This window comes from Agelaius tricolor, unplaced genomic scaffold, assembly GCF_023055355.1.
Source record: "Agelaius tricolor isolate 1412-34295 unplaced genomic scaffold, bAgeTri1.0.p SCAF_6, whole genome shotgun sequence".
Taxonomy (NCBI): domain Eukaryota; kingdom Metazoa; phylum Chordata; class Aves; order Passeriformes; family Icteridae; genus Agelaius; species Agelaius tricolor.
The window spans coordinates 36,857,643-36,876,807 of NW_027269266.1; the positions used below are offsets into that span (position 1 = coordinate 36,857,643).

At 42.5% G+C, this 19,165-nt stretch overlaps 1 protein-coding gene across 9 annotated transcripts in view; it reads right to left on the reverse strand.

The window, feature by feature from the left end:
- Positions 1–19,165, reverse strand: part of THRB (thyroid hormone receptor beta) — a 169,437-nt gene that overhangs the window by 147,241 nt on the left and 3,031 nt on the right. For 3 of the 9 annotated variants that reach the window (XM_071429360.1, XM_071429353.1, XM_071429355.1), the window contains exon 1: positions 9,169–9,405. The exons of 3 other annotated variants lie outside the window; for them this stretch is intronic. The gene's annotated coding sequence lies outside the window, so the exon portion shown is untranslated. Of the gene's footprint in view, positions 1–8,950; positions 9,094–9,168; positions 9,406–19,165 lie in introns of those variants that run through there. 3 more of the 9 variants (XM_071429354.1, XM_071429356.1, XM_071429362.1) reach the window with 2 other exon arrangements.

Below are 19,165 nucleotides of genomic sequence, written 5' to 3' on the forward strand. Positions count from 1 at the left end.
TCAAGTTAATTTGGCTTGGAGTTGAACTTCACAAAGAGGCATCCAAGCTTTTTGTCTTATTGCACACTATGTTTGCACGGCCAGCAAGCAATACCCTGTCAGCAATCCAATTCCCCTTTCCCTTCTATCTCCACCATAAATTGATGATAAACCTTCCTGCTAGTTCTAAGCTGAGGGAATAAACTGGTAAAAATATTGAGAAATTATTTTTTTCAGGAAAAAGGCAGCCTACACTGTTATTGTAAAACACAGGTCAAACTAATGTGAACTTCTATTATAGGCATGAATTTCTAGCTGCCATTTGTGGATAAGCTCTATCTATGAGCAAAGGTAAAGAGATGTCTGGTACATGCCTGGCTGCCAGCCAGTGTCCACACTGGTCCCCACAGGGCTGCCTCGTGAGCAGGTGTAGCAGGAATGGGAGAGGGAAGATTGCTTGAGCTCAGGGGTTTTTTTGCAGCTCAGGCTGCAATTCTGCCACTTTCTTGCTTTCAGAACTTGGGTTTCTTGCTAGAGAGGCAAGTAACCCTAGAAAGAGACTTCTGAAAATGCACTGGGAGCCAAACTGGACAGCAAAGTTTGAGGGAGAGAGGAGGGCAAAGGTTCACAGAATAGTCTGCTTATGTAAATTTAGCTCTTTACATTTACATTCGTATGAGCAAAGTATAATCAGAAAATTACTACTAAACAGCAGGCAAGTTCTGGCTCCTTCTTAATCCTATGATTCTTCCTATGGGATCAAAGGCAATGATCCTGAGAATTGGCCTCTTATGTGAAAGGTGAGAGCATGAATTCTCTTTCTAAGTTTTAAGTAAGCTCATAACTCTGATCTGTGCATGGAAAATACATTTAGAGCACCTTTTAAAGTTACAGAGGCACTTCAGTTGTTTGTGTAGACAGAAGCAATATGATTTGCTCTGTTAATTTGGTATAAATTGATAATTTTTTTTTTTTTACTCTCCTGAACTTATTATGGGCAAGCCTGGCAGACCAGCTTAATTTGAAAGTGTGCTCTACACTTTCCATTGAATGAATCTACCTTAAATTATTTTGTATTTCACTCAGCTCTATCAAAGAGAACGGCAATTCTCTTTCAAAACGTTTTCAGAAAGTTTCAGTCAGGGAATGCCTGAGACTGCAGACTGTCCATTCCACCACCCTGCTCAATCAAGCAGGGCCCCCTGCAGCAGATTGCCCTGGACCATGTTCACCTGTTTTTTTAGTATCCCCAAGGATGGAGATGTCACAATGCCTCTAGGCAACCTGTACAAAGAGTCATGCTATTTCTGCAGAAGTAGCAAAGGAAATGTTTGGGATTGGGCTTTTTTCTATATGCAAAATGTTATATTCTTTTTCTTTCAACTACTTGAATTCTATTTCTTGGAGGAGAACCTGTAACTTGGCAAGAAAGGACCTTATGACAAGGATGAATTCTGCTGTCCCAGTGAAAATAAAAGTCTAGTCAAAAAGGGAAAGTGGGGGAGAGAGGCTTGCCTCAGTTTATTTGTGCTTCACAAACATTTGCCATAGTATTTAGGAAAAAAAATGTTTCATCCAGATTCTGGAATTTACAAGCTATCAGGTATTTGAGAAGATGTTAAGACATCTGAAAACAGAAGGGAGCACACTCTATATATGTATGGTTTTCCATGTACATGGTTCCATGCAAGGAAAGTGGCACTGAAGAGAAGCCACTGCAGAGCCAAAGCAGGGAGACTTACCCATGTCACTGCAAGTAGGATGAAGAGATGAGGATGGCTAGCTCAGGGAACTGCTCTATAGAGACAGTTCGACCAGAGCGCTTCCTCCCTTGGGAATTATAGAATCCAGCACTTTCCTTTCCCCAGGTCATGCTATTCCCATTCATGCCTAACCTCCAAGCACAGAAAGCACTTCCCAAATCTAAGAGTGCTTTGATATGAGGTCTGTTGAAGAGATAACAGTAGAAGATCCTTCTGCCTTGCAAAACACACTCCCACCATCCACCCACTGGAAAGTCACGGCCAGAATGGCTGCGAGCGCATTCCCCGCATCCTACCGTGAGAGTGGCAGCGGGTGAGATTCATCTTCCCTGGGCAGAGGATGAAAGCACACAGGCTTCCTAGGAGGCCTGACTATCACAGCAGTCTCTGGGTTCTCCCAGAGTTCAATGCAAATGAAGACAGCTGGCATCAAGATGGTATCTTGTGCAACAACCTACTCGGCAAGAAAGAAGGCTTCATGCATTTTTGAAGGCTACGGAGGCTATCAGCATTTTTGTCCAAGTCTCACAGCACGGGGCAGTGCTCACACACACAGCCAGCAGAACTGCCCAGTAGGGCTGCCAGGGAGGGAGGTGCCAAATGGCAGTGGGACTGAAGAAAAAAAAAACCCCAAATAACTCAATACTCGGTAATGCAAAAAGTCAAGAAGGCAAAAGCACAGGTTCTGGCCAACAAAACGGCGAGTGGGACAAGAACTGGACCAACTGACAGGATATTCTAAGAGGAAAGAAGGTCAAGGATGCTATCTCCATGCATAAGACTCTTCAAAAAAATGAAATGTCTTTAGCATCCCTCTCCCATTTCTGGCAAAGGAGAAAAGTGCAAAGTGTCTGAGGCATGGGACTTGGGGCAGGGGAAACAGGAGAAGCAAGAGAAATAAAGAGAGCTAAACAGTTTGCAACAATTAAATACAAAGTTGGGTAGTCAGGTTAGATACCTTCATGGTGCAGAGGTGATTTTCAACTAAAATTCACAACCAGTGAAAAATTACTGTTACACATGGGTAACGCACAGGCAAGGACCACATGCCCACAATACTCTACATAACCAACTGCATTCCCTTTGATCTGATCCTAAGTTTCCTGGTTTCAAATAAATTTAAGAGGAGGTTTCAAGGATGGCAATTATTACATAGGGCTAGACACCCTGAAAAGAGAAGTAATACCATCCATGGACTCTAAAGCTTAGTTTACTTGCATATATTCAAAGATGCCTGAATTAAAGCTGCATATCAAACCCTAATTATGGTATTTCTTCTCCTTTCTTTAACCTTAATAATCAGCAACTTCTGCAGTTAAATAGTTGGTCCTCTGGCCCAAGCTGTTTTATTCTGGTCACATAGAAAATTTCAATAAAATAAATCACTTCAGTAAGTCACATCAGTGAATTGGGCACAACACAAAATACATGCAGTTCAGCACTGCACAGGAAGCACTCTCTGTTCCAGACACAATTTTCTCTGTATTTTTAGAAATAAAATTATACTTTAATATTTAATTGAGTAATTATTTTGCTTTAATAATTAAATTTGTCACAAATACTCTGCAGGGGAATATTCTTTCAGTGCATATGTGCGTGCTCATGTATATTCTGGAATTACACAGATACAACCCTGTACAGACTCTTTCCCTGTTTATCTAACTGGATAATGCATTTCACTTTATCTTCTTTTAATGAGAAAAAATGCAGTGTGGAAAGCAAGACACCTAACTTATAAAAGAAGGCTCAAGATAAACCCTTCAATTTCCTGAAAGGAGGAACACAGTTATTTTAAGAATTATACATAAATGCTACAGCTCATAATTATACTTTGAAGCACCTTGCACACAAACATACCACATCTTTTTTATTTTTAATATTTCATACATCTTTAAAACAGAGCCAGGGACAAGTTAATAAATCATGGGAATAAAACTATTTTAATGTAAAGCTAGAAAACAGAACAAAGTCACATGAAAGCAATCCTACCTGTCAAAAGTTGCAAGAAGGTAGGCAAATGAACCAGGAATGATTTTGTGCTAAAGGTCAGTGGAAAAAAGCAATGCTAAAGAAGAAATAGCTTCAATTTATTAGTGCTCATTCTTTCCACTGGTAGGAAACCAAGCAGCAGCAGCACTCCACACCTGCCAAAGTACAGCTGGGCTGGAGCATATGGCAAGGAGCTGGCATAGCAGAATCAAGAGAAACAATGCAAAGTCATGAGTGGGAGGTGTGGAGATAACAGGATACTAAAGGGGGCCAAGGTGCAAAACCAAGTCAGGGGAAGAAAGATGTGAAGGTCTACAAATGAAAATGTAAGAAAGGAAAAGGCCCACAGTTCAAGAACCTTGTACAGATGTAGATAATCACAGCAAACATGACACACAACTCAAGGAAGCCAACTTGCAATGGTGATGAAAAAAGCTCTTCTTACCCACAGAAGTATATTTTTTCTTGTGAATGTTTTGAAAATGGTTCATGCATATGCATGTCACTAAGATATCAGTTAGTGAGCAATTGTTCAAGGATCCAACTACTTACGTAGTTGACAGATACTTCTAATTTTCTTCAAAGAGCTCCTTTATTTTCCTACACCACAGCTCTTGCAAAGCACATCTTACTGTCAAGCAACATTGGTGCTGTACCTGTGGCATGCAGTTCATGCCAACCAACTCTCATGAAGTATCCAAGACAGTCGAACATCAAAAATGAAAAAAAAAAAATTAGCAGGTGAGCAGAATGAACTTCTGCCCGAGATAAAACAGTAATCATTGTGTATGCAAACATACAAGTGATTTTTAGTTCTACATGTACCAACTTCACTCCACCCAGAAGAAGAAAGACTTATGCTTGGTTTGGCTTTAAATACACTTGATGAGACATTGATCTTCTTGCTCTGTTTTCTACCTTACTGTTAGGCAGCTTGATAATCAGTCCTTTTATTTCTTCCAATGGAAAAACAGAACCCTAACTTATTGGGTTAGGTTCACCAGAGGACACAGAACAGTTCTGTAGTTTTGAATGATCACACCACTTTCATGCCTACAATCTAATTATAACATAAGAGTATTTTAGTGCATCAGTAAAAATTATTACAGCTTCTCTATATTTAAGACATGTGAGGATATAAAGTATTTTTTAAACTGTGGTTTAATCCTTTATTCTTTCATTAGTTCACTAGTTTCACAGGATATTTAATTTCTAATAAGCTAAAATGGGTTAGAGTAAAATAAGAATTTTTATTACCAAAGGCATTCAAAATTGAATTCTCAGGTTAACTTTTGTATGTCAAAAAACCCCATTTTATTTGCTTTCAATTTACTCCTCTCTAGTTGCAGGCTTACATGTACTTTGGCAGTGTGACCATACACTGAAAAGGTTAACAACAGACACAACTTTTCCAACCAGTCTTTTTACTTGCATTGTCCCCCTACCACGACCATATTTAAATTAAGTAGTGATGAATAGTGGAAACAATCTCATTCACTTGTTGTGAATTAAATGAGAGAAACAACTTATGCAAGACACAATTACTTTATTCAGAATGTCCTCTTGGACCACATACAACTGATGGAATAACACAGAATTAAAGGAATACAATTGTTTAATCTTTACACAGAAATTTATAGTCTGCCCTTGATTTTAATGACGAAGGTTCTCATAACACATGCATTGTTTGTTTAGTTATCCCTGTACAATACATAAAATCCTAGCTCATCCCTAAGAAGGGAGATTATTTCTCCACTGCACCATTAATGAAAAGTTTAAAAAACGCCAGCAGCAGTACTGCCACATTAGTGGCCATGTGAATTATTCTGCTAACTTTTTTGATGGGCTAAATTAAGCCAAGGAGTTCCCTGGACTATGATTTCCTCACCCACCCAGAGGCATTCCTTCAGTTAAGCAGATAGAAGGAAAGCACCTCGGTGACTTGGCAGAATTCTGCTGTCATATACCTGAAGAGTTACCAAACAGCTTTTATTTATTTACTTAAATGGGGCCATGCAGGAGAGAATCTAGTATTACATTTCTGATATTTGGAAAGAAGGGAATGAAGATGAACTGTGGAAATATTAGGAAAATCCTTCCTGATTGATCCTCTGACCCGTTCCGACAGAGAATTCACACATTTAGATCCTGGCCATAATCTCTGCAAACCCAAGGCATGGATGTGCTGCCTCAGTCCCTGAAGGTAGGTGGAGAATGCCCCAGCACTATCTCCACCCTTCCTCCAGAGGCCAGATTCTCATGGGTTTTGGAAATCCCACAGGAAAAAGGACAAGATGGAGAAAAGATGGAGCTCTGCACTGCTACCCTGCACCTTGCAGTACAGCTCTGCTTTCTGCCACAACAGCCATCTCTCATTTAAGAGCAAATTAGTTTGGCTGGGAAAATTAGCACTTTCCAAGTCCTAGAAGGAAATCCAAGGCATGAGGGCTCACAGTAATTGTGTTTCACCTGCCTTCCCTCATCTCAGCCTATTTACCTGAGCTTCTTTCACATGCATGTCTCTTTTGCCTTCTTCAACTTTAAGTAACAAGCAAACCCCAAATCAGTAAACCAGAATATGATGGTGGAAAGATAATGAGCTCCATAATTTCCTTTTCCAAGGAGCCAAAATTCCTGGTCTCACCCTTCCGGTGGCAAATGAGATTCTTGCTGGAGGACGTCCTGCCTCAAATCAGGTGGGTTTTTTTGAGGTTTCATCCCTTGACTTCCTTCCAAATGGAATCAAATTTCAAGACAGGCTACACTAGACAACAAACTCTGACAAATTTCCATGATTTAAGTTTAGCAGTCCTTCTCCTCCCTACTTTCTCTTGGCTGGGGTTTTACATATAGCCAAGAGGAAAAATCCTGCTCATCATCAACAACAGGGAAGCCAGGAGAGGATATATGCCTACCACAGGTATGTGTTATTCTGCAAGCTTCTTCACAGAACACCAGTATCTGTTATCACTAACAACTTTCTCCCCTTCACATTTGTAAGGAAAAAACCCAAAAGCACAAAAGACAGCAAACAATCATATATACTGGACAAGGGAAGTACAACATGGACATCAGAGAAAGCATGTCTTATGACATAAGATGTCCCGCTGCTGCAAGGTCATTGAAAAACACTTGAAGAAACCTGTCTTCAGTGTAAGCAGCCTTCAGTAAAAGCACTTTCAATTTTTCCAAAATTGCCCACGTCATACTCACATAATAGGAAATGATCAGATAATAAAATTAATGCTGCAGTATGTAAGAGAGCAAATAAAAACACCACCACTTTCTACTAAGCAAAAGAACATTCTCACAAAGAAAGAGACAGCACACAAAAAAATGACTTTACATAATGACTTGGATATGCAAAGAATTTCAAAAGGACTGAACAATTTGAAGTAGCCATGATGAGCTCAACACCAGCTCATACAAGACTTTATCCAAAACCAGTAAAAATCAATGGCAGATTTTCCATCAACTCTAACAGATTTCGGTTTGAGCCCTTTAAGTTCTGGAAATCAGAGTCCACAGAGTTAAAAGCAGATGAAAACCACAGCTAAATCCTGCCTTTTCCACCATGGAGCCATAAGACATTTGAATTTCCATCCAGCAGCAGCGCCCTCGGTTTCACAACTGGTACGTCAGGACTAGATTATTCCATCATTAGCAAGTAACAATGGAACACACCAGCTCATCCAAAGGTCACCAATTCAAATAAACTGGAAGAAGGCTGAGACTAATTTAAGGGTCCTGGGACTAATATGAAGGGTGATTTCGTGCCAGTTGGCAGAAAAGAAAAAAAGCCTTGTCAGGAAGGAAGTAGGCAAACGCAGTTTCACAAAACTTTTGTTGTTATTGCACTTTAAACAGCTGTTCTATGAGAAAGTGAAGGGCTATACTTTCCAGTGATTTCCTCCAGGTTCTTCACTTTAAAATGGCTATACAGTCAGATAGCTGGGATATTTAGAGTTCAAATAAGAGACAGAACTCAAGCCTCTCTGTGAGGCAACGCAACTAATCAATGCAACTGCATTGATTATGGTAAAATCTCCTGAAAATTACCTTGTTATTACAGAAATTTCTTGTAAAAGAGCAAACCCTTTGCTCTGTTGTTTTGTTTTTTCTTCTCATATGTTTATTCAGAAGGGAAAACAGGAACCAGAAAATCTAGAAAATTGTCTCAACACACAAGTAGAACTGAACTGTAAAAGGAAAACAAACCATTTTTCACAAAAATATCCAGTCTATCAATTATGCAAGCATATATTTACGACAGACTAAGTTTTGTAAATAAACGCTAAATATGTTACTATAACTAGCAGATGGCTCAGTTCGAATGCACGAATTCTGTGTTAAAATACTAAAGGGAACACAGCTTATATTGTAGAAAAAAATGTCCCGTTTGCCTTCCTGGTCGGACCTGGTATTTTTACAGCATTTTTAACCTGTGTTTCGCCTTCCTCCATCCGCATCACAGGAGGGTAAACAAGGTTTCGGGGGACCACGGGGCAATGGGGCTCCTACCACTCACCGGAACAGGTGCGATCCCTCCTTCCTACCGGCACCTCGCCGACAATTTTGCCTTTTCTTTTTTACTCGGACGCTGCCTGATCAATCCACCCACTACAAGCCTTCCTCCTCTATATCCAGCTAACAATTAACACATTTGGCTTTTTAACTTCGCGGATTTCTGCCGTTCTTGTCGCCGCCGCTTTAGAAAGTCAAATACAAAACTTCAATGGATAAACTCTTAACGGGGAAATACCACCTATGCTGCAAACATAAATAAATCAGGAAGCGCCGGCAGCCGCGCACGCCGCCGCTCCCCCCGCGGTGATGAATACCGGCGGTGCCGCGGCTCCCTCCCTGCCTCCCTCCCTGCCCTCCCCGCCGGGCCGCGCCGCCGTTCGCCCCCCGCCACCCCCGGATGCTGCTGCTGCTGCTGCTGCTGCTGCGGGCGGGCGGGCGGCGCCCCGACGGGCCGGCGGAGCTCCGTCCCCGGCAGCGTTTGCGCGCCGCTGCCGCCGCTCTCCCCGCCGGTGACGGCTAAATATAGTGAGTGGCCGGGGAGCGCGGCTCGGCTCCCCCGCGCTCGCCCCGCAGCTGCCCGGGGGCGCTCCGGGACGCCAACCTGCGGAGCCGGCACCCCCCGCTCGCCCACGCCCGCGGTCGGGCGCGCTGCCCGCCGAGCGGCAGCCCGGGGACTGACTCGCGGCACTTACCGGCGGAGCGCCTGCCCCGCGCCTGCCCCTCCCGGGCGCGGTGCGGTGCGGTGCCTCTCGCCGCGTCCCTCCCGCCAGCCGCCGTCTGGATGCGGACGTGACCTGGATTCCCCCCGCCTGCGCCGCCGCCTCCCGCGGGGCCGCGCACACGCCGCGCCGCGCTGCGCCCCCCCGGCCCGGCCCGGCCCGGCCCCGCCCGCCCCGCCGCCACCGCTCACCTCCGGCCGCGGCCAGCCGACCCGCCTCGCCGCGCCTCCCGCCGCCCCGAGCGACGCGCGGCGGAGCGGAGCCCAGCGCCGCGTTACGCAACGCGCCCCGCGGCCCCTCCGCGCCGCGGAGAGGGTCGCCGGTAGGCGGGCGCGGGGCGGAGGGAAACCGCGGCGGAGCCGGAGCCGAAACCGCCCCCGGCGGCCACTTGTAGCGCCGCTGGAGCCGGGATCCCCCCGGCTGCGCCGCGGCCCCGCGGGCGGTGCCCGGCAGGGCGGGCCCCGGGGCGCCGCCGGTCACCGCTTCGCCCCGGGGACTCGGGCGGAGAGGTGCGGGCGCGGCGAGCGGCTGCGGGCCCCGGGGGAGCCGCTGCGCGGGGACCGCGGCGCTTTTCTTCTTCGAGTAGTAAAATCCCGCGACCGCGGGTCGTCCTGTCAGAGGGACACGGGCGCGGGAAAGGAGGAGGATTCCCCGAGCTCTGAGGCCGAAGGCAGCGCCCCCGCTAACAACTGTGCCGCGCCTCAGCCTCTGGAGTGGGCAGCCAGGGCAGTCGCGGCGCTGCGCAAACACGAAGTTAAAGGGCTTGTTGATGGCACGTCCCGCATCCGGCTGGATTGTCCCGCTGTTGACTCGCATGCTTTTCCCATGGGCTTTGACCAGGCACACCCTGCTGCGAGGCTCTAACCCAAGGGTGCGGGCAGCATCGGTGGCTGCCGGCGGCTGGCAGTCCCCTCTCTGCAGGAATGCCCAGTGAGGGCGCTCCCCTTGCCCCCACATCTCTGAGCTTGGAGAACCAAGGGTCAGGGTGTGAGGGCAGCTGACAGCTGATCCATGCAGGAGTCAGGAATGAGGTGGCTGTAACCAGCACACCAGCTCTGACAGGAAAATGAAGACTGATGGGCCTCTGGGCTACAAAACCGGGGTAAATTGGGTCTCAGAAACATGATCACCCCACCTCAGGCCAGCACAAATGCTGCTCCTTGCTCTTAGCAAGGCAAGCAGGTCTGGGAGGCTGTAGGTTTCCTGGCCTTCAGTGACGCTCAGAAGAATGTTCTCAGAAAAAGATGACAGTACATCCCCACCACCCATCTCTAATTCATGAGGCAGGGAAAGCAAGGAAGAAGTACCCAGAGTCTCATTAGCAGCTATCAGCTTGAGCGAGTAAGATGGCGTCTGAAGTAACAGGCGTGAAAGCAATAGCTACTTGAAAGAATAAGATCAGTTTGTTTTTCCTTAAGGAATTACAGGAATATTAAAGTCTTCTTGCAGTTATAAATCATTTAATGCAAATCATTTAATCCAAACAGAATTTTTACAGGCTCATGAGGCTCACTCATTTTGCCAAGAGTGAGTCATGTACAAATAAAATGAAACCAACAAAGAAAAGAGCTCTCATACCATGTGTATGTGGGTGATCCTTTGAAAAACTTGTAATTATTTTTTTAACTCTACCACAGCCAGGAAGACAGGTTTGTAAAGCAAGAGCAAACCTTGATAGCTGTAGCACATCCACATGTACTTCTTCCTTCACCCAGAAAGTAACACAACAGGTCCCTTGTCAACCTAACAACAGCAGTGTATCAGCAGTCCCTCAAATGCTGTGATTTCAAATCCAGTTGTGTGTTGACATACTAAGGCAGCAAAAGACTTTTCAAAAAAATGAAAATAATGTTAAGTGATTAATACTTAGTAGAAGATTGCAGTAGGCAGTTAATCCCCTCCCTAACTTACGGGTTAGTTAAGGACTTGAGTTAGACTTCATTCTTCACTCCCCATGTCATAAATATGTGCTGCTAAACACAGAGCGCAGCATGAGCCAGTGGGGTGGTGATGCACTGCTCTGAAATGACTAAAATGCAGGGACGTGAAGCCATGTGATGGTGAGAATGGGAGCCTTAAAATGTGTCATCATCCCCATCAAATGAAACTGACACAGAACACCCTTCACTGATGGCAAGAGCAAATATTTGTGTATACCGTAGAGGTACGGCTTCCTCCTATAATCTGATTCCAATTCCCTGTATCTTTTGGAATAGATATGTCAAAGTATTTTGAAATGTTCCTCTAGGCACCTACTTTGCATGAGGACAGATGCTCCTGGGTCCTCACATGACCACAGTTTCTCTTCTATCTGCTTAGGCAGAAGATGATACTTGCATATGAACTGTAAGTCCCCAGATTTGGAAAATCCAGGACCCTAAGCCCTCTGCAACTTTCATTATCAATGCCCCCCCCCCCCCCCCCCTCAAGTGCCTGAAACACCATTCCTGTCTGGCAGAAGGAAAGGTCCTGTTGTTCTCCTTGAGTTTCAGGGATGAGCTGTGACTACCATGCATTCACATAAATGGTTTTCTTATGCCTGGAATAAGGGTTCAGTACAAGTGCAGGACATGTCAAAGAGCCTCTGAAACCCTGCAGTGTCTGTGCTGCCTGACCTGGAGCGGGCACTAAAGAGGGAGGGAGCAGCAGAGGGAGGCAGTGCATAGTTTGTACCAGGACAGTAATGGCAGCATTTTCCTCCTCTCTGAGAAGCAAAGTTCAGGTCATGTACAGGGACAATTTCCCACTGCATCAGTTATGCACAGCCTGTGACTGTGCTCACAAACGCAGGAGCCAGAAACCTCTCTTCAATCAAAAAGTGACCTAGCACTGACCTCATCAAATGCCTGATAGCTGGTCCAGGCATGCCTAGGATGTGTCCAGCTCTGAGATGAGCTGGAAGGGAATCTCTACACCTTTCAGGGCATAAGGCTCTTGTCAATGAAACCATATTCCTTCTTTTGCATTTTAACACAACAACTTAGCTTGGTAACTTGGTGGATTTCAGCTTTTTATCCTTTATTGCTCTCAATTTACTTTTCCCCCTAAGTCATTTTTGTCTGGCTTTCACACCTCAGGGCTGGGCAGGCATGGGAGAGCTTTAGTTTCTTTGGGCTTTCTAAGAGTAATGGACATTGTGCATCTGACATGAGCTACCAGATTTCCTTATTACTGGTTGGTTTGTTTTGCTCTACAGATCTTTGATTTTAGAGTGGTTGTTTGGCACATCAGTTCTGATGCAAATGACTTTGTGTTTTTCTCAGAAGTACTACACACCTCACCTGTTCCATTTTTAATTCATTTGTACACAAGCAGGCAGAGAGCACAGGCAATGAAACATGAGCTAAGCTGAATCACTTGACCACCTAGCACACATTATCTGGCGGGCAGGGGACCCTCTAATGAAGGAGGGTCTTACAAGCCATACAGGGTTTATTTGCAATTTCCCAGGCCTCTTACTTCCTGAGTACTACAGTGCATGAAGACACGGTGATTAAAGATGAAAACAATCACAGTAAAGCAGTTTCAAAATTACTCCAGTCTGATGATTAAATGAAAACTTCACCTTTTGGCAGACAAAGAGAATCCAAAACATTTTGTTTTAAAAGTGTTAAAAGGAATGTGAAAATCAGGAAGCATACATGCCCCTTTTCATTTTTTAGACTACCAGGAGTGAGTCAGCACAGCAGGAAAGCATCCTGTGTGAGTCCCTCTTTAAATGATGGATAAGCAGTGCTTAAACACACAACAAAACTGATGGACAGTACGTGACTGCAATGACTTTAGATTAATTTCATTTATTATTAATGCTAACTGAGGCCAATCTTCTCTAAATTCACTTCAAAACATTTTGGTGTTAACTGAAGGTATTTGGCCAACATCCTCTAGTCTTTGTCTGGGGCAAATATCCATTTCCTGGAAAAAAAATAGAAAATAAACCAGTAGTACTATATACTCTTTCTTTTCCTCTTCATTTTCCCTTTTCCAATAGAGTGTAATATATGTCTGTTTCAAGATTTCTGGAGAATATAAAAATAACCTAATGTAATAATACTTTGCTTTTGTACATAGATCCAATTCCATCCTACCACCAGAATTCAAGGGGAACCAGAGCGGATGTATGAGAACAGAAGAGAAATGAATGAAAATTGAGACAAATAGGAAAGAAAAATAAATAACAAGAAGGAAAACAAAAGAGAGAGAAACAAATCTGGAGGCACACTCTAACCTCCAACACACAGTTCATTTCCATTTTCGATCTGTCATGAAAAAACACAGCAGGGAATTTTTTTCAAGTTTGCAGGGTTGCACATGACACAGGAAATTAGTGCTCAGTCCACAAAACCGAATGAACACAGGCAAAAAAATCTGAACTGAAAGAAAACCGTAAGATTAAATTATTTTCAAAAAATTATTTTTAAGATCTGTGTTTCTAAATTGCAGCAAGAAAGTATTGGGAAAAATAGGTCTCAGCTCTCCTAGACAGAAGGCAGCTTCCAGACTAAACAGGAATTTGTGTATGTTCTCCTTTTTATTGCAAAAGCTATTTTACTAAAAAAGGCTCTTTGGACTGTTATCAAAGGATGATGTGGAGGTTCAAGAAAGTTCAAAATGGATCAGACAATTTATGGTCGACAAGTCCATCAATGGCCAATAAACATGATGATGCAATCCAGTGAAATTTCTGGTTTAGGAAATTCCCATATCCTCTGACTGCCAGAAGTTAGGAAATCCTACACTTTTTCTATTTCTTCCAGTCTTTTTGCAAGCATCATCTACTCATCAGCCAAGGGCAACTGGGCTAGATGGGCTACTGGAGTAAACAAAACCAGTAATTCATTCTTATTCTCTAAATAGATAATCAAGACCATTCTTGTCCTAGTGCCATCTGTGATAATTTTTTAAATGAGTCATGGCTCCAAATTTCATGATAGTGGACCTAGTTTGGATTTTCCAAAAATACATATCAGAAGCAACTTCACATTAATAAATTAATATTAATGGAAAAAAGTAGATGGATGACAAATGATAGGTTTCAGTAGCTCAGATCTGTAGCTTTTCCATCATGCCAAATGGGATAGTCAAGGAGCACACTAGTAAGGACAGCCCACCAGGCAAGAAGAAATAGCATTTAACTGGCCTCTAGTTTGAAGTGGTTGTGGCAGCACCAAAGGCTTTCCACACAGCTCCCTTTCAGCAGTGGACAAGGGGCATCTCTTTTGAGAAGAATCAAATGAAGAGTGAGCACAGCTGGGAGAGAAGGTGGAGTGGGAAGATGTGTGGAGGTCCTATTGAAACCAGATCCCTTGTCCCAAACTTCAGTGGTTTCAGTTAAAAGATTAGGGCTTGGAAAGGCTCCTTCAGTTGGAATAATTATAACTGGGTTACTCTGAGGCAAAGCTAAAACACACTGAGGAGAGTCTTGATTTTGGAGGCCTGACAGAAGCAAGAGCTTTGCAAGTTCTCTCATTCCTAATCCAAGACCATATGGAGCTCAACTACCAGGTGGGTGGGTGCATTAATTGAGGGATGGTGCAGCTCATCCTATTCTAAACCAACTTGTTCTTCATAAGCAATCATTACTATGGAAAAGAGAGCAAGAAACATAGACATGCTGGGAAACAACCTCCACCTCAGAGTAAAAATAACAAAATCTAGGAATTGAGATTCTACACTTCTACTAAGTTCAGAGAGCAGAAGCAGCAGAAGTTCAGAGATTCTACCTGTTCTACTAAGAACAGAGAGCAGAAGCCTGCTGTCTCTACTCTGGAGAAGATTAGGTCATCTATTCATTTCAGTAAGTAAAAACATGTAAAATAATGCTCTTTAATCTTCCCATTCATCCTCCATTCTTGCTTTAGCAGTATTTTGCTAAGCTTTATTTTAGCAGGCCCAACACATGCAACAAATAAGATCACTTTACCATCTTCATCCTGAATGCATTCATAGTTGAATTTCTGGAAGATTTTGGAAATATGCACAGTGTTTTCATGGAAGTATTTTGGTTCCTAAATTCTTTTGAGAGAACAGGGACAGAAATATTACCCTGGTGCTAGCAGAAATGCTATAAACTATAATTCTATTAGTTTAGAATGGGTTGCCATTTTTTTGCCTCAAGTGTAGCACATAGTGTAGTATATATACCTGCTCAGTGAAATATGCAATGCTGGTAGATTTTCAACAGTCATATTTCAGTAGATGTAAATTTGCCTGACATACAAGAGGAAAGAGTCCTCTGAGTGTGATTATGGGCTTCATGTTGTGATATCTATGCTAATAGTGTCTGCAAAAGAAGCAGTTCCTTCCCCTAGAAAACCTGATCTGTCAGGAATCCCAGAAGGTACTTTGGAGGCCAGCTTGAAAAATCTCTCTGTAGGAAGGAAGAAGGAAGGAAGAGTCCCACTTTAGTCAAAACTCTGGCTTTTCAAGTGACCTTCAAGCACTGCAGCAGAGCGGCAGTGTTACCTGGCGTGCATAAAGCTTTGCAGAGGGAAGTGCCTTAGTAAAAGCTCTTGCTTGACTTCTAAAGAGTAAATATAGCAACTCATGGCATAGCTATGCATAGCACAGCATAGCAGTGCTACACTTTTATTTAGATACCCGGTCAGCTGAAACCCAATAACATGAAGATTAAAAACTTACTTATGACCCAAATACAATAAGAAGTAGTATGGAAACACCTACACACCTACAGGTCCTTCCTGATGTGCTCAGACCCACGGCTATGAACTCCTGGAACAAATTAGAAACTGGCACTACTGTAATAGCTGGGTATCTCATATCTTTAGGATACATCTGAATGAGCAAAACATGAACAAACAAGCAATGGATGAGACAGATAAGTTGCTAATTCCAACATGCAGGAACCTCCTGCTTGTTAACTTATCCACCCTAGTCAGTCCTCTGACTGTAGAAAAAACAATCCACCAAATCTATGCTTGTGTACCAGGGAAACAAACAAATTATAAATGCACAGAGACAGGATGAACCACTTGCATGTTGCTTTTAAACTATCTTTATGAAAACGAGAACTTGGGGAGGAGCTGGGATGATTAGAAACTGATGATTGCATACACTAGAAGCTTTTCCTTCCTCCAAACATATCACTTCATGTCTTTAAATTCACTAGGTCTTCAGACACACCAAGAGCAGTTACTTATTCTTTCCAAAAACTTTTAGAAAGCTGCTACTTAAACTTCAAGCACTGTGAAAAGGAAATAAACATTTCAGGAAATCTTACCTGTTTAAACCACTCTTTAATAGTCTAATGATTTTTTAAAAACAACAATTTGAATTTTGCCAAAAGTATCACTACAAACCAGAATTAAAGTGCTTCCCCACCCTGATTATAGAATTACTGAAATAACATAATAATAACCTGAAGGGAGGAAATTATCTCTAAAACAATGTGCCTTCAGTGTTCACTGTAGCACCATTTTTCATCATTCAACATTGAAAATGTCCACTAATAAAACAGAATTCATAGGTTTTATAACAATCCTGGTGCAAAATCTTCTTTTTGAACCTCTAATTGATCCTCCAAATGAGCTTTATTAATCATTGATAGAAAACTGGCAAAATCCTACCCTGTACTTTGGCAACTTTTCAAAATGTCCAATTAGGTCAAATCAAGAAAGTCCCAGAAACCAATTACAGCAGCACTTCTAAGCCAAAAAATCTCATTGTACTCTGAAACAACTGCAACATTATAGAAAAAATAAACCAGAACAAAATCCAAAACCCCTCAGTGTCGCTCTGGTTATGCACCTGAATTACCACCTCCATAGAAACGTGCCAAACAGCCACCCCTTGAACTACATCAATTAATGATATTTGCTCACAAATTTTATTTATCAGTGCCATAAATGTCACCAAGCAGTTCACCACAAGGAACGGTGCCAGCCAGCTCCTTAATCTGTCAAGCGAACACTTGCTCCCCCTCAGCATTTTTATGTACATCTCATCCCCAGTGCTCTGATTGCACGTGCATACAGCGTCTCCGCCTTTTTTATGAGTTTCATGTGTTCTGTATCTCACCTGCATGTTTGCACATTAACAACTATGTTGACAATGTGATAAAAATAATCTTGGCGGCAAGAACAATAGGCACCTTTATCTTACTTCTCAAGAATGTGATCTTTGCTTCGGCAGAGCTTCTGCACGTACAGCCCTATGGTGCTGGTGGGCTGTTTGAGGTGTGTTTTGCTGCCAATCCTAATCCCACCACCCACAGTTAAGAATTAATTAGGACTTGAAGATGCCAGAGGGAGGCAAAACAAACAAAAATAGCATTTTAATTAACTGCAAACAATAATTAAGATTGTGCATTATGTTTAGCATCTGTATATTTCTGGACTTACTGCATGACTTTGAACCTAATGAGATCATCCATCTAAATCCCAGAGGACTGGACAGATCTCAGATCCTAAGAACATCCATAATATCTCAAAACAGTAAAAAACTCATTCATCCTTACTGTGAAGACCATTAATTAAAATTTTTTAAAAACATCATTATAAATTAACTTAAATCCATATATCCTGGCCAGAGTAAAGGACAACAAAATGTGCACACATATAGTAAGTAGAGTCTGAGTTTCCAGTTCCAGATGTATACCTGTTCTGCCATTTCATAACACTTTACCATACTTAGTTATTTAGTTGGTTATTTATTTATTTACTTACTTACTTATTTACAGTCCCCTTCTACTTTTTTATTAACCTCTCATTATCCCAACAAAATTAGGAAGGTGGTGTTATATGACGTATTTTTGCCAAAGTCATAGAAGTTATTGACAACATTTTCCACTCCAATGCCCTTTAATTGCAATGTTGAGACTCAGAACCCTCTAAAAGTCCTCCTATGTATTTTAGCTACTCAGTTTTCTTTGTCATTCGATCTTCCACTGGCTAATTTACAAACAGGATCTCTGCAGTTTATCTCAACACCAAGTATTACATTCACTTGACTCGTGCCTGATGCAGTTACCTGTTATTCAGAAATCAAACCTCTTAACAAAAATCTCCTTACCTTCACTAGGAAGACAGGTAAAGTTCCTGTAGATTTACTTTACCATGTTTTTGATCGAGGTTAACCACCAGGACTTAGTCATACAGAAGAGAGTCAAGGGCTTCTCTTGCCTATGACTCTAGAAACCTAAAGGAAAACACCTCTCTGAAATAACCATGTAGCTTTTGTGTTCTGTTGTTTTCCAAAAACAGCTAGACCAAACCTAACATATATTAATTATGGCTAAAACCTTAATTCACCTAGGAAGAGGACAGAACTCATAGTACCATTTATAGAATGCAGCCCCAATATCTCATTTGAATTATAGCCGCTACATGTCAGACAAGTGCAACATTTTAGCTAATATGTTGAAAGTTTTGTGCTTTTCTTCCTCCCATTATTGGTTTATTAGTCCATTATTATAAAAACCAGGAAATGTTTGGAACATCCTGCATATCTCTATCTGTCTTTCAGCTTAAGTTCCATAGGTTCCTTGGGTTTCATAGGTTCCATGTGCTCTCCCTTTCATTTTGCTAAACTTGTATGGACAGAACTGATAGGGAATGATATTATTGTTTTCCCCTCCATAGCACATGTTTTGAAATGCAAATGGAATAATTGTAATGGAAGTGTTAAGAATGTCTTAAAAGCAGTAAAAACAAACTGGTCCATATTCAGAAAGCCAAGGTCAGACCTAAGTGTAAAGTTTGTGTGAGAATGTATCCTAATGTAAGATATCTTTTACTAGAATGACTGCCATAATTTATGTCTGATTGCAAATGGGGCTGAATTGCTTTGTTGACCTGGAAAGGTCAGGAATTTTACTCTGTTTTTTCTCTAATTTTATTTACATAATGCCTTTTCTTTAGTTGTCTATATTCTCATAACTGCACCACATTGTTACATTTGTCCTTCTGCAAAAGCTTTCCTTCCTTTTTATTCATGGTTTGGTTTGGTTTTTTTTCTGTTATGGTGCCAAACACCCCATTAAAAATGCCACATTTCCTTTGGGTAGATGAAGAAATTAGTTGCCTCCTTTTTTTACATGAAATGCAGGTCTGTCATGGCCTAGAAAGCCCAGCTTGGTACAGGATAGCTGTTAGGCTGTTCCTGGTCTGCAGGACATCCTGTAACACAACATACCTCACAGCTGTGTACGTGCTGCTGTACAAGAGTGGC